Raw genomic sequence first — 14,561 nt, 5'->3', positions numbered from 1 at the left:
ATTTCACTGGACATGATGGTGTTATATGTCTGACAGTCTGAAGCCAGAAATGAAATGAAGAATGATTCAATAGCTATATGGAAAAAAATGACTACAAATATTATTTCCTACATTGGAATCCTGTAAGATACTTGTGAGGAAATTCTTCAAGTTCATACATAAGCTTATATCTTAATAAAGAACACCTCCAGGCTACTGGAAATGTTTTTTCTACGTTGGGCAAACACACAGATAAACAGGATGCGTACAGCATAATAACTGCTAGAACAGCAGGAGGCCCAGAGTATTGTCAAAAAAAATATTGAAGTTGAGCTATTAACCCAAACCAGAGGCTTAAGAAAGTCTGAAAAACAGCTGGCCAGCAAATGCACTAGACTTATCATCCTGTTTATGTATGCCACACGGTTTAACTGCCCTCCCTGGACTTGAAGCAGATTTCTTCCAGGAGGTGGTAGCAAATGTGTAGCAAATGTGTAGCCACTAAATAGTGCACATTCCCCCCAATCCCAATTCACAGTGTGCCAGCTTCCAGCTAAATGAAGACTCAGAAATTGACTCTGGTCTACTAGGCATTATTTGATGGACTATTCAAATAACAGTCCCCCTTGCTGTATAGTCTGGCTGCCCTCACATTTATGATTGTCTGGCCAAAGTAATCTCAATTGCTGGGATTATGGATGGGCTCGTACCACCACATCCAGCTTGATGGGCTGATCTGTAGAGTGATTTCCTTCTGAGGCTCTTGTTTTTGTTGGTCCTGGGGCTTGGACTCAAGGCCCTGGTGCTGTTTCTAGTCTTATGACACCTTATATATAACATGAACATTTTCTATTCAACAAGGTTGTTTATTTCAATATGCAATCTTTTTTATTGTCAAAATAATGTAAAGAGGGGTTACAGTTACATGAGTAAGGTAATGAGTACCCCCTCCTTTGTTTTTCCCCTACCATCCCTTCCCTCCTCTCCTCCCCAAATTCCCCCTCCCCCCCACAAGTTGTAAAGTTCGTTTTCAACATAGTGTTTTGTATATCTCTTTGTTACAATGGGTCAACCTGTATCTCTATTTAAGCATTTTGTTTTTTTCCCTCGCCTTTAAGCTTCTAGGTTAGAAAAACCTGTATCATTATTGTTCTTGTAAAGAAACATCCTTCTCACAGTGCTATGTCTGTGATAATTGATTTGAATTTAGTCAAAGCAATTAATTTATCAAACTCCCATGACTGCACCTCATCCCCATCAACTCCCAGCTCTGAGTTTATGATGAGCATTTGACAAAAAGAAGTGGAGGGAGCGCTCAGAGCTGGTGGGGTAACATTACAACAGCAAAAAAAAGGATCCACAGCAAAACCAACAATGAGTTCAAGTTCTTTTTTTGGGGGGGGGGTCCGGTTGTGGGGCTTTGAACTCTGGGCCTGGGCGCTGTCCCTCAGCTCTTCAGCTCAAGGCTAGCACTCTACCACTTGAGCCACAGCGCCACTTCTGGCTTTTTTCTTTTTGCTTATGTGGTGCTGAAGAATCGAACCCAGGGCCTCATGCATGCAAGGCAAACGCTCTACCACTGAGCCACCTTCCCAGCCCAGTTCAAGCTCTTTAAATGCTTACTATTGTTTAGATTGCTGTATCTTAGACTAGTAGCAAAAAACAAAGTCTGAATTTGACCTAAAGTGGTCAACCATCTAAGGAAACTAAGCTACAAGTGGAAACATTTTATATATAGACCTCTCCCCCATCAACTGTAAGTTGAAGAGGCCAGGCTTATGGTAGGGATTTATGTAGGATCATTTGAAATCTTACATCTTTGACCCTCTGCAATTCCAGTCCTCATTTCAACCAGAATCTGAAGGTATAAAATTACAAGAATGTTTTTAAGCTTTAAAAAGAGGGGTGAGGAAAAGAATAAGAGCAGAAATGAAATACACTTTTCTTCTCACCATGGGACTGTCATTGCAAGACTGCTATTCTGTATTTATCCTGTTCGGGGGAGGGGAGCTGTGGAGGAGGCGTCTGTGTTCAATGAGGGTGCAGTGACTGAGAAGGCCTCCATCATTCATTAATTTCCAGATAGTTAGTCTTTTCAGCTCTGTAAATGAACTGTGAATTACAAGGGTCTCTCAGATCAGACACAGGAACTCAGTGAAAGATCCCTGAGGGAATGAGAGCTCTGGAAAAGGAGAAACGAGTTCCTCTGTGAGCTGTGACAGGGACAGGTGTGTAGCAGTCTCCAGGGAAGGTATCTCCAACTGCTGAGGCTTTATCACCCCAGGGGAAAACCAGCTTAGAATCTAATTAGCAAAACGCTGAGTGCCAATCAGCCAAAGCAGTAAAGGGGAGGAGGGACAGACAGCAGGATGAGTGGGAGACATCAATTCAGAGTGTTTATTAATGTCTTGACCAAGAGATGAAACATTAATTGGTATAACCATGTGGAAATTTCCAGGCTAAATATGAGCTGAGGTTTATCAAAGACTTGTCTACATCATTCCAGCTGAACAATTTCAGTTACATATTTGGCAATTCAAATTAGTTTTCCCAATTTCATATGAATGCATAAAAACCTTGTAAAAGGCTGTTAAAGTAATATATATATATATATATATATATATATATTTATATATATATATAAAATTTTGTGTATGGTCCTTTCAAATGTGAGGGGCAGGTTTGCTGACCTAAGGTCCCTTCTAGCCTTATGTGAGGAGCATACTGTGAGTGTGTTGGGAGCAAGGGATTTAGAATCAGAAGCTCTGTTAGTAACTGCAGTATTCTCCTTGGATGAGCTTTGTGACATCTTGAGTCTGTTTCAATACTTGAAAATACAGGCTTGAAAACACCAGTTTTATTTTACTTCATTGAGGTGCTGGGTGCTGAACCTAGAGCTTCATGCATGCTGAGGATATACTTTCCCCCTGAGCTACATCCTCAACCTGTCAGGGTTTTTGTGTATATATATTTTTATTGTAAAAATACTGTACAGAGGGGGTGCAGTTACACAAGTAAAGTAATGAGTACATTTCCTTTGTTTTTTCCCTTAGCATCCCTTCCCTCCCCACCTCTCCAACTCCTCCCCCCCCCTTCCAAGTTGTAAAGTTTGTTTTCAGCAGTGTCTTGTACATCTCATTGCTACAATGGGTCAACCTGTATCCTTATTTCAGCATTTTGTTATTTCCCTTCCTCAAATTAGAAAAATGTATATATACAATGCAGGGCACCAGAATCAAATACAGTGAAAACACAACCTACCAGTTTTATAACACAGTCTGTTATTAAAAAAAAAAAAAAAAAAGAAAAAGTTATGGGGCTGGGAAGGTGGCTCAGTGATAGAGCGCTTGCCTTGCATGCATGAGGCCCTGGGTTCGATTCCTCAGCACCACATAAGAAAAAAGAAAAAAGCCAGAAGTGGCGCTGTGGCTCAAGTGGTAGAGCACTAGCCTTGAGCTGAAGAGCTGAGGGACAGCGCCAGGCCCAGAGTTCAGACCCCACAACCTGACCCCCCCCCCAAAAAAAATAAGTTATTTACTTATGCTGTGTATTCTGGTCAAATGTAAAGCTTTATATGTACAAAAATTATCATCTTTCCAAAATCTATGGGAGGTTGTGGAAGTTGACTAGCAGAGTCAACCAACATGGAAGAGAGGAATTATAATCACCTCATTGATCTGTTTTCTAATTTCTGCACCTGGAAGTTTTTTTTTCTGACCAGAATATATGTTCTGAGGGTCAACAATGAACTCATCTAGACAACCTCACCCATCCAGAGCAGCTAGTGTCATCCTTGTTGGATAGCAATGTCATCCAGAGGGTATTCCAAAAAGGGCTTTCTCCAATAGAATAGAAAAAAACTCAACTCAAATTTCAGCTCCTCAGGAACTTGGAATAATAGCAAAATGCATTTCAAAATAATCCATGAAGAAGCACACAAAGTCCCATTCCTAGTTAGATTAGGAAGACAGAGGAGGAGAAAGGAAAGACAGAGAGTAATAGTCATCTGTAATCCTCCCAAATGTCCACTCCCTCTCCGTCTCCCCTCCCCGCAGGTCACAGGGGCCTGAGTTCCCTGAGGAGGGCCACACTTGGCTGACCTGGGACCTGCTCCGTGGGTTTGCCCAACAGGCTCCAGGAACTAGGCCTGTGTACAGTGCTTCAGGCCCAAACCACTCATGTGCAACGCCTATCCTGAAACTTTCTGTACCCTCCTGCCACCTTCACCCCTGACCCTCAGCACTCCCCACTCCCCTCAGGTCACCATGGCGTCCCTCTTCAACTTTCCAGTAAAGGTGATCTGGTCTGTTGAACTTGTTTTCTGCTCTTTTTTCATTCTAATACCCTCATGACTCAGTTCCCTAACAGAGAGAAGGGGAGAATCTTCTGACCAGCAATCAGAAGGTAGAAGCAGTGGGCGCGGTCTTTATCCAAGGATGTTTATGTTCCCTATGAGGATTAGGGATTTCTAGTTCAAAAGTGGTCACCTGGATGCATGGTCGCCTAGGACCTTTTCAATTAACCTGATTTAATACCACACCCAAGCTGGGAGTGAATGGGTCTGAACTGACCTTACAATCCAAGGGTCCTGTGACATGGTGTCTGTTCTTTGTGGTCCTTTTAAGGTCCTCTTCCTGGTGACAGATGTGCAAACCTTCCTGGTTTGGGACCCAATTATTTATCCAGGGACATTGCATCTCATCTAACGTGAGAGAGGAGAGGATGATGGGGAAAAGGGAAGGTTGTTTCGTTCTTGTGCAGTTGATTCAATTCCTACCTGTTCTAGTGATTTTTTGGCCTCATTTTCTGGTTCTGTCACAGCACCTGAATACAGCTTCATCTCTGATATATTTTCTAATTCCTCTGTCACTTTCTCCTAGCTATCCTGCTTCAATAGTTGCCAAAAATACTATTAGTGGACTTTTACCACATAGCTTCTGGTTCCAAATGTTATGTACTGATTAGCTAAGAGAGCCAATACAAACAAATTGGGAAGGAGGATGACAAGGAGTCTTATTTCACTAGGTGGAGAAACAGTGCCCTCACTGTGGTCCTTGCTCTGCCCTGTTTATCCAAACACAGGCGCTCCTGGGCACTCTAAATTGTCAAGAGCTCTGTGGACTTCCCAGAGGAGCAGCTTTGTGCGGCTGAACACAGGATCTACATTCTTTTCTTCACTTTTGGGGGGTAGGTTTAGTGACAAAATCATTGTCCCTCTCTTCCTGGCCTTAGCCCTCTGCAGATCTGGTTATGCTGTTTAGGTTCATGAAGTACAAATTAGCATAATCCGATTAGATGAAGCTGCTGAGGGGCATCTTTGGTCTGAAAGGCAGAGAGAAGAAAAGTGTCTCACAAAAGAGAGGAGCCTGGAGGATAGGAGGGGGGTGGACCAGTGCCCCTGTGCTACCCAGGCCTGAATGCCTGCACCTGCGTAGCCCTCTTATAAATAAGGACTCTTAGATGGTATTAAACAGGGGAGTAAGGGGTCTGGGAGAGCTCAGGGAGGTAAGCATGGGGAAGAGAAAGGCAAAACAGCAGCTCTGCATCCCATTAATTGATTTATCTGGATTGGCAAAGCAGGGCTGGCTGACAGTAGAGAATGTCCATTTGATTCCTACTCAGCATTGAGAGTGGTCAGCCTCATAATCTGGACTATTGAGATAAGGTCTTCGAATCTCTGCAAGAGACTGATAAGGGGTTTGCTTGTAGAGAACAAAGTCCATTGGATGTTTGACTTCAGGACTTTCTGAATTGAACTTTTGTGTGTTTTCTTTATTTCTGGAAAACACACACACACACACACACACACACACACACACAAGCACACATACAGCTAGGTAGTGGTGTTTGTTTTAGGCCTTCAGGTAATTTGTACTTACAACCACAAAAGACAATGACAATGTAATAGAGGAAGGACAGGGAATTTTTTGATGGAGTGTGAATTTAACATAGTTAGTATAATTGCAGTTTGCATTATATTGAAAAAGTAATGCACTCAAGGCTGACCTGTACCACTGAAACCACACCTCCACTTCCAGCTTTTTGATGGTTAATTGGAGATGAGTCTCACAGACTTTTCCTGACTGAGCTGGCTTTGAACTGCCATTCTCAGCTTCGAGCCTCATATAAGTGAGAGCTTATATGTGAATAAATGTGGTAAGACAGAATATCACCAGGAGCTCATGGCAGAGGAAACCTTACACGTTGCTGGGACCAGGAAGAAAAAAGCAAGAGAAGATGGAGTTAGAGCTCAATATTTCAACCAGGCCCCCTTCGTAAAACGTCTACCACCTCCCAGTCATGCTACCAGCGGGGGACCAAGCCTTCCCCACGCAAACCTTTGGAGGAGGGTGGGCTCTCTTAAGGATTGCAGGTGTGAGCCACCGAGACTGCTCCTCAGGGTTGCTAATATACACTGCATGTGTATGTGAATAAATGTTACATTTCAAGCAACTGATTTTTTTCAATGAATCTTTTTTGTTTGTTTGTTTCTTTTGGCCAGTCCTGGTGCTTGAATTCAGGGCCTGGGCACTATGTTCCTGAGCTTCTTTTGCTCAAGGCTAGCGCTCTACCACTGGAGCCACAGCACCACTTCCAGCCTTTTCTGTTCATATGACCAGAGGAATCCAACCCAGGGCATCATGCATGCAAATCAAGCACTCTACCACTAAGCCACCTCCCCAGCCACAACTGATTTTTTTTTTTTTAAACCTCTTAGTGGAAGAAAGGTTTTTCCTCTTACAAATTCAGAGGAGTTTGGAGACATACTTGTTGGTGGCTGAGCACCACCTGCACCAGTTTGTATGATTCTTAGACAGCAATCCAAATGTGCCTGGCGTATCACATGATTGGCAGTTAAGATCAGGAGCAAAAGAGAAGGAATCACCTCCATATGGAGAAGGCTCTTTGCTGTAGAGATAACTTCCTGAGTGCCTGTCAGTGTAATTTAAACCCTGAGTGCTGGGGAACCTCATCGCTTCTGGAAAATGTTTTTTTCACCTAAAATTATTCTGATAGACCCAGGTGCTGATAGCTCATGCTTACAATCCTAATTACTCAGGAGTCTGGAAGCTGAGAAAGTTCAAAGCCAGCCCAGTTAGGAAAAGTCTGTGAGACTCATCCCCAATTAACCCTCAAAAAGCTGGAAGTGGAGGTATGGCTCCAGTGGCACAGTGTCAGCCTTGACTGAAAAAGCATAACAAGAATGCTGGGCCCTGAGTTCAAACCCTCAGACTGACACATACACAAAAATAAAATATTCTTCTGATAGAAAAATCTAGATCACCCACCAAAGTAAAGAAGTTTTTGTTATTTTATTATTTCCTTAAAACAAACAAAAAAAAATCTTTCAACCAGTGCCAGTTTACCGTATTTCTTTTGTGTGTGTGTGTTGGGGGGGATCTGGTCGTGGGGCCTGAACTCTGGGCCTGGGCGCTGTCCCTCAGCTCTTCAGCTCAAGACTAGCACTCTACCACTTGAGCCACAGCGCCACTTCCAGCTTTCTTCTTTCTGCTTATGTGGTGCTAAGGAATCGAACCCAGGGCCTCATGCATGCAAGGCAAGCGCTCTACCACTGAGCCACCTTCCCAGCCCCAGTTTACAGCATTTCTTTCACAGGAAGTTTCTATTTTAACATGGGGTTCAGGTTGATCCTGAAGTCGTGTGCTTCAACTCATCCTCCCACTTCACCTCCAGGTATGTAACCCCTTGCTTGCCTGGCTAGGAAGTTTTTACGCTTAAAGACAGAATGTAGACCTCAATTCAGAGGCTTTCTCTTCCCATTTACGAAGGGGGCCTGGTTAAGTCATGCCAGCGGGGCATGCTTTTGGAGGGAAGTTGAGCTCTAATGCCGTCTTCTCCTGCTTTTTTTGCTTCCTGGTCATGACGAGGTAGAAAGTTTCATCTGCCATGAGCTCCTGGTGATATTCTGTTTTACCACAGTCTTTAAAAGCACTTTAAAATGACACCCTAGAATCCATTTGCCAAAATAGATCCTTCCTTCTTCTAATATCTTAGGAATTTTGTCAAAGCAATGGAAATGAACACACATTTTGTTTGTTTTTGTTGTCTCCCTCCCTTTGAGGATGTTTCTTTTTCATCTAGTCCAGAAGTGTGTATTTTGTCAGTTGGATAAGCGAAGGTCAGTTGGATAAGCGAAGGTCAGTTGGATAAGCGAAGGATCGGAGAAGAGCTGGATCTATCTCAGGCCTTGTGGACTCTGGGTCTTCCCTCTTCCTTGTGTCGGAACATCAGGGAGTTATGTGTTTGAAAGGCCTCTAGGTGGAGCCATATTTAGAGTTTAGTGAGAGAGAGATTTAATTTTTCCATTTCTCCATAAGCTCTTCTTCTTAAAGGGGAGAATACATTCCGCACCAGGCCTTCCCCAGGGTTTTGCTTCAAGGATGGAGTCTCACAAGGTTTTAAAATGAATCCAAAGGCACAAAATCCTCAGAATGCAAGAAAGCTTTCTAACTCTGGCTCAAAATATGGAACCATTAAATTGATACATTAAAATCAAATTATTATATATGGCAAAGGAGCACTATAAACAAAGCTCTAAGACAAATGCAATACGTCATAACTCATGTTATAGAAAAAGTGTTAATCTCTTTCATATATGAAGGACTTTTAGAAAATTAGGAAGTAAAAGACAAACAACCAAACAGAGGAAAAGACAAAGGACATCTAAGGACAGCTAAGTCTGCAGAAACTAAAATACATATGACCTAAAAATATACAGTGCCAATCTTACACATAAAAAGAAAAATGCAGATTAAAAACAAAGTGAGGGGGCTGAGAAGGTGGCTCGGTGGTAGAGTGCTTGCCTCGCATGCATGAGGCCCTGGGTTCAATTCCTCAGCACCACATAAATAGAAAAAGTCAGAAGTGGCGCTGTGGCCCAAGTGGTAGAGCACTAGCCTTGAGCTGAAGAGCTGAGGGACAGTGCCCAGGCCCAGAGTTCAAGCCCACAACCAAAAAAAAAAAAAAGCACAGTGAGATAACATCGTCACTTCTCAGACTGGAAAGTATCCCAGCAATTGTCAACATACTGTGTAGGTAAATTCATGTGTAAATAAGAATGCCCTCTTTGCTAAGAATGCATCAAGTTACCTATGTACAGTAGCTTTAAGCTCAGGAACTCAAGGGTATCAGCATCTGCAAACCTGGAGACACACTATGTGCTTCTCGGTGAAGGACTGGCTAAGTGTGGCACGTTCACCCGATGTTAGGCAGGTGGTAAAAAAGAGCGAGAGAGTAATCTAGATTTCAAGACTGTCTCTAGGTATAATGTTAAGAAAATAAAAGAAGAAAGCTGAGCACATTGGTGTCCACATATGATCTCAGCTACTCTGGCAGCAGAGGTAGGAGAATGATAAATTTGAGGCCAAACATAGTTAAGGAGACCCTATCTCAAGTACAAAAATACAAAAGGCCCGACTCTAGTGGTTCAAGACAATAAATTCCATCCATAGTATATGTGTGTGTATAGGTGTGTGTGTGTGTGTGTGTGTGTGTGTGTGTGTGTGTAAGAGAGAGAGAGAGAAAAGGAGTTTAAGAAAGAGGAAAAAATTAGAATGCATAGTTGTATTTGCAAAAAAGACTGGAGAGGAGGGGTAAAGGTTTGGTGGATGGATAAAGGATTGCAGCAAGACTTCAATATGTGCAGAATCAATAGAATTTTGATTCTCTCTGAATTTTCTCCAAATATTTTTAAAAGAAAGATGCTACTGTAATGAATTCCAGTATCACTTCTCAATTATTTTTCCTTGGAAAGTAACTTTAGAATCACACCAATTTACACTTGTCATCATTGTACATCTTTAAGGTTTTGTTCAAAAATCTCGTTTACCAAGTATAAACGTGACTGTCTTCTGAAAGCATTTTTATACTCAAGTATAATACATTTTCCCAGGGCACAAATACAGAAAGCACAGAGGGCTCAGGAAAGAAAGAAAAGAACTGGTTTTTAAAAGACTCTGGTCCCAATTTGGCAAACACTGATTGATGGTTTGTCCTCAGCTACTCTCTTCCTCCTCTTTGTAAAATGCACTCATCTAGGGAGATCAGAACACTTTGAGTTATACTCTCATACAATGCTTAAAATCTCAATATGGATCAAGGCCAGACTGGACAGAAAAGCTAGACTTCATCTCCAAAATCACCACCAAAAAGTAGGGCTGAGGTGTGGCTCAAATGGTAGAGCGCCAGCCTAGCAAGCCCAAGGACATAAATTCAAATCTTAATACTGCCACATATAAGGAAAGAAAGAAAGAAAAAGAAAAAGGACAAGGAAAGAAGAAGCTGGACATGGATCCAGGCTTGTCCAAAATGTCACCAATCCTTAGTCCATCAAAGAGAAAAGGGCATCTCTGGGGTTTGTCTCATTGGAGTTTAGTGTCCATTAAGGACATTCCCCCAAGATTAAGGACACTCTACACCACTTGAGCCAGAACCTCAGCATTTTAGGCTTTAGCTATCTTTCAGATAGGGTGTCACCTTTTGCCCAGGGACCAGCCTCAAACTGTGATCCTCCTCACCTAAGGACTCCTATATTACAGGGATTGCAGGTACATACCTGTATGTCTGGCTTATTTGTTGAACTGGGAGTCTCACCAGGCTGATCTCAAACCATGATCCCTTCTGATCCCCATCTCCCAAGTAGCTGGGGTTATAGGCATGAGCCACCATACTTGGCGTTCTGATTCTTACTTCCTGTTAGATTCCTGAGAGGAATGAGATCCCTGAGAGGAATGAGATCCCACTGACTATATCCTACAACATTTGTAAATTTATCAATAAAAGACAATTCATTAGTTTCCTTCTTTAGTCTATCGGGGAATTGTTGAGCTTGAAAAATTAAATTCTTGGGCTGGGAAGGTGGCTCAGTGGTAGAGCATTTGCCTTGCATGCATGAGGCCCTGGGTTCTACTCTTCAGCACTACATATGCAGAAAAAGCCAGAAGTGGTGCTATGGCTCAAGTGGTAGAGCACTAGCCTTGCGCTAAAGAGCTGAGGGACAGCACCCAGGCCCAGAGTTCAGGCCCCACGACAGACAAAAAGTAAATAAATAAATAAAAATTGAATTCTTAAAATCGGTGTTATAAATTTTACACAAAAAACTAGTGTTGTTCAGAATTTGTAATATATTTGCAATAAAAAGGAAATAAAATGCTGTCTTCTTGCTTTTTAATAACAGGCACAGAAGTAGACATGCACACAGAACTTGCCCACCCCCTCTGCCTCCTCTAATCCTTTAGGGACTTTGATTATTTGGCATTCCTTTCCTTCTCCTAACACCTGCTTTAAATCCCTCACTTTGCATTGCCATTGGACTTTCAGACTCCTCCCTATCTTTGACCTTTTTATCTAAGGATGTGACTTTTGACTGACCTTTGGCCTGTAGGTCAGCAGTTAAGCTGTCCATTCTCTCAAGTCCCTTTCATCTTTTGCCTTTGACAAGGGCAGTTGTGCATAACTTGTACTATTTTGGCCATCTCAGCCATTCTTAGATGATGGATTTCATAAGGCAGGCCCTATAATGGGTATTCTTGAATAAGAATTATGGGAAATAAGCTTTTAAGAAGAACATCAGGGCTTTGGTTTCTCAGGAAAAATCAGCCTATTCAGGATGACTAGCCATTTTTTAGAGGAAGCCAAAAGAGTATTCTTAACAAAGAATCTTGGCACAGTTTGTATATTTTGAAGCAGGAGCAATTTGCATGGCTGTGGTGGGAATTACATTAGAAACTATCCCTGTCCCAAAGTAAATTTGAGCTTTTCAGGAGGAAGAGAATATGCATACACATCTGTAACATGTAGTAGAAGAAATAGGGTCATAAGACCAATATGGGAATCTAAGGAAGAGAAGAATAGATTGAAGAGTAGACATCTAGAGTCGTGTGTGTGTGTGTGTGTGTGTGTGTGTGTGTGTGTGTGTGTGTGTGTGTGTGTGTGTGTGTGTGTGTTTCAGATCACCTATGAAGTATCTGAATGATTTAGGACAGGTAGAAGGGTAAGTTAAAGAAGTGAGAATGGAAATATTACCCAAGCATTTGGACATAACAGTAAAGTCAGAAGTAGGGAAAGGGGTACATTTGGGGATAAGCAAGCTAACTAATTTTCTTGGCATGGGACAATACAGGTAGGACTTATGAAAGGTAAAGAGAAAGGTATGCTGGATCCTGGATCCTGGCTGCAGATAACCTATGTTGTTGCAGTATGGTACTTGTCTCAGTCTGGTGGATGAGGTTCAGGACAGGGAATTGATTTGACCACAACTGGGATTTTAGAAGGACAATTAGGAAGCTGTGTGCCAGTGGGAATGAGAAAGAGAAAAAGCTAAGAGCGCTGGACAACAGGGAATGAGAGATTAGTAACTACACAATTAGAGGAGGAAGATATGTCCAGTAAATTTATAAAATTATTCTTCAAAAAGAAACAATCAGCTCATGTCGGTAGCTACCAGTAGGCCACTCAGGAAGCTGAGATCTGAGGAGCAGGGTTCAAAGCCAGCAAGGGCAGGAAAGTCTGAGACTCTTATCCAATAAACCACCAGAAAAATGGAAGTGGTACTGTGGTTCAAAGTGGTAGAGTGCTAACCTTGAGCAAAAAAGCTCAGAGACAGCACGCAGGCCCTAAGTTCAAGCCCCACAACCAATAAACAAAAAACAAAAGAAAGAAAGAAAGAAAGAAAGAAAGAAAGAAAGAAAGAAAGAAAGAAAGAAAGAAAGAAAGAAAGAAAGAAAGGAAGGAAGGAAGGAAGGAAGGAAGGAAGGAAGGAAGGAAGGAAGGAAGGAAGGAAGGAAGGAAGGAAGGAGGAAGGGAAGGAAGGAAGGAAGGAAGGAAGGAAGGAAGGAAGGAGGAAAGAAGAAATAAAAAAGAAACAACCATCTCTTTTCTTAAATATTTATTGGTAATAAATTAATGTTAAATATTCAATAATAACCAGTAGTTAAAAACTTACAAAACACATGGACAAATAAAAATCTTTGGCTGATCAATCTACTCATGCTCTACACAGCACAATAAATTCCATTTCAATAAAAAGCCATATGAAGAATACTGAAAGTTTTTGGAAAAGTGAGAGCAAAATTATAAGACGCTTGTTCATTTTCAATTCCAAAATATTTGGCAGCTGATCAGAGCTGTGGAAAGACTGGATCTAGGGTGAGGAGACCTAGCCTCTGTGACCTGGGCTTCCACTTCAAAACCCTCTAGATCTGTTCTCTCCTTTGTAACAATGAGAAGAGTTGATCTAACCAAGCAAATTATCAATATACATCAATGGTTAAGTTTATTCCTGCTTTCTGATCATGTCCACTATTGTCCGTAACAGATCACTCACTTCTGTTCAAGTACCAGGCTAGACAGTTAGTGTAAACTTTTCTGCTGGATTCAAATGACCCATAAACAGATGTGCTACCGAGTGAATTATAATGCATTTGAACTGTAAATTCTTACTAATGTAACCACTGAGCCTTAAATACAGATACCAAAGAAGGTGTTAGAGTAGTTTTTGAATTAGCTTCCAGTCTCAGACATACATTGTCAAGGTTTTAGTTCACCTGTGATGACAATTTTTTTTTTGTTGGTCATGGGGCCTGAACTCTGGGCCTGGGCATTGTCCCTCAGCTCTTCAGCTCAAGGCTAATGCTCTACCAGTGAGCCACAGAGCTACTTCTGACTTTTTCTGCTTATGTGGTACTGAGGAATCAAACCCAGGGCCTCAGGCATGCAAGGCAAGCACTCTACCACTGAGTCACCTTCCCAGCCCCACAATTTTTTTTTGACAGTCACTTTCATTTGATACGTGATACACAAAAGTCCGAGATGACAAAATAAATATCTTAAGAGGTAAATAACTTAGAGTAACATTGTAAGGGTGTATTCATTTAAAACAGGTTTTACTGCTGGATTTCTTTAAACAATTGTCCCTTTAATGTAGGGTGATGATAGCTCAGTCACCTTGTGGCTTTTGAGGGTCTGTTACATGTGTGTGGGAAGATGCTCTTTGGGCACAGAGACCAGCAGTGGGGGCATGAACTCATTCTGGTTGAGCAGCAGAATGCTATGTTCAGGCACATAGATGTTCTGGGCTTTTCTCAGCAACATGTTCAACTGCAGCTACTATAAAAATACTGTCGAGGGTGTTTTAATGCTGGATGAGAGGGTAATGTTACCCAATTGACCACTGTCATCAAAACTTTGAAATAAACTATCACCTAGTAATTCGGAGGATGGCTGATGAGAAAAGAAGCTGGTGAGAAAGAAAGGCACATTTGGGGGAAAAATAAATCCCTTTGTCTCTGTGCCTATGTTTTCCTGAACTTTACTGGTTCCGTGGAGAAGCTTATTGAATGCAGGTTAAATAAAGAACCTAGAAGGAAAGCTTGCTGGCTCAAATAAACTCGTGTCACAAATGCAAAGGCTGGACAGACCTCCATGACACGAAAACCTGGCTATGGGATTGGAGTGTGTGTGAAATTGTGAGAGACTTGACCGGCTTTCTTCTCACCACAAAAATCAAGGGGCCTCATTTCAACCTCTCATAAATAAAATTCTTCTAGAGTGGCAGGAGATTT

The sequence above is a fragment of the Dipodomys spectabilis genome, unplaced genomic scaffold (assembly GCF_019054845.1).
Source record: "Dipodomys spectabilis isolate Male_0828 unplaced genomic scaffold, ASM1905484v1 ptg000006l, whole genome shotgun sequence".
In the NCBI taxonomy this organism is placed as follows: domain Eukaryota; kingdom Metazoa; phylum Chordata; class Mammalia; order Rodentia; family Heteromyidae; genus Dipodomys; species Dipodomys spectabilis.
This window is presented reverse-complemented; position numbering follows the sequence as displayed.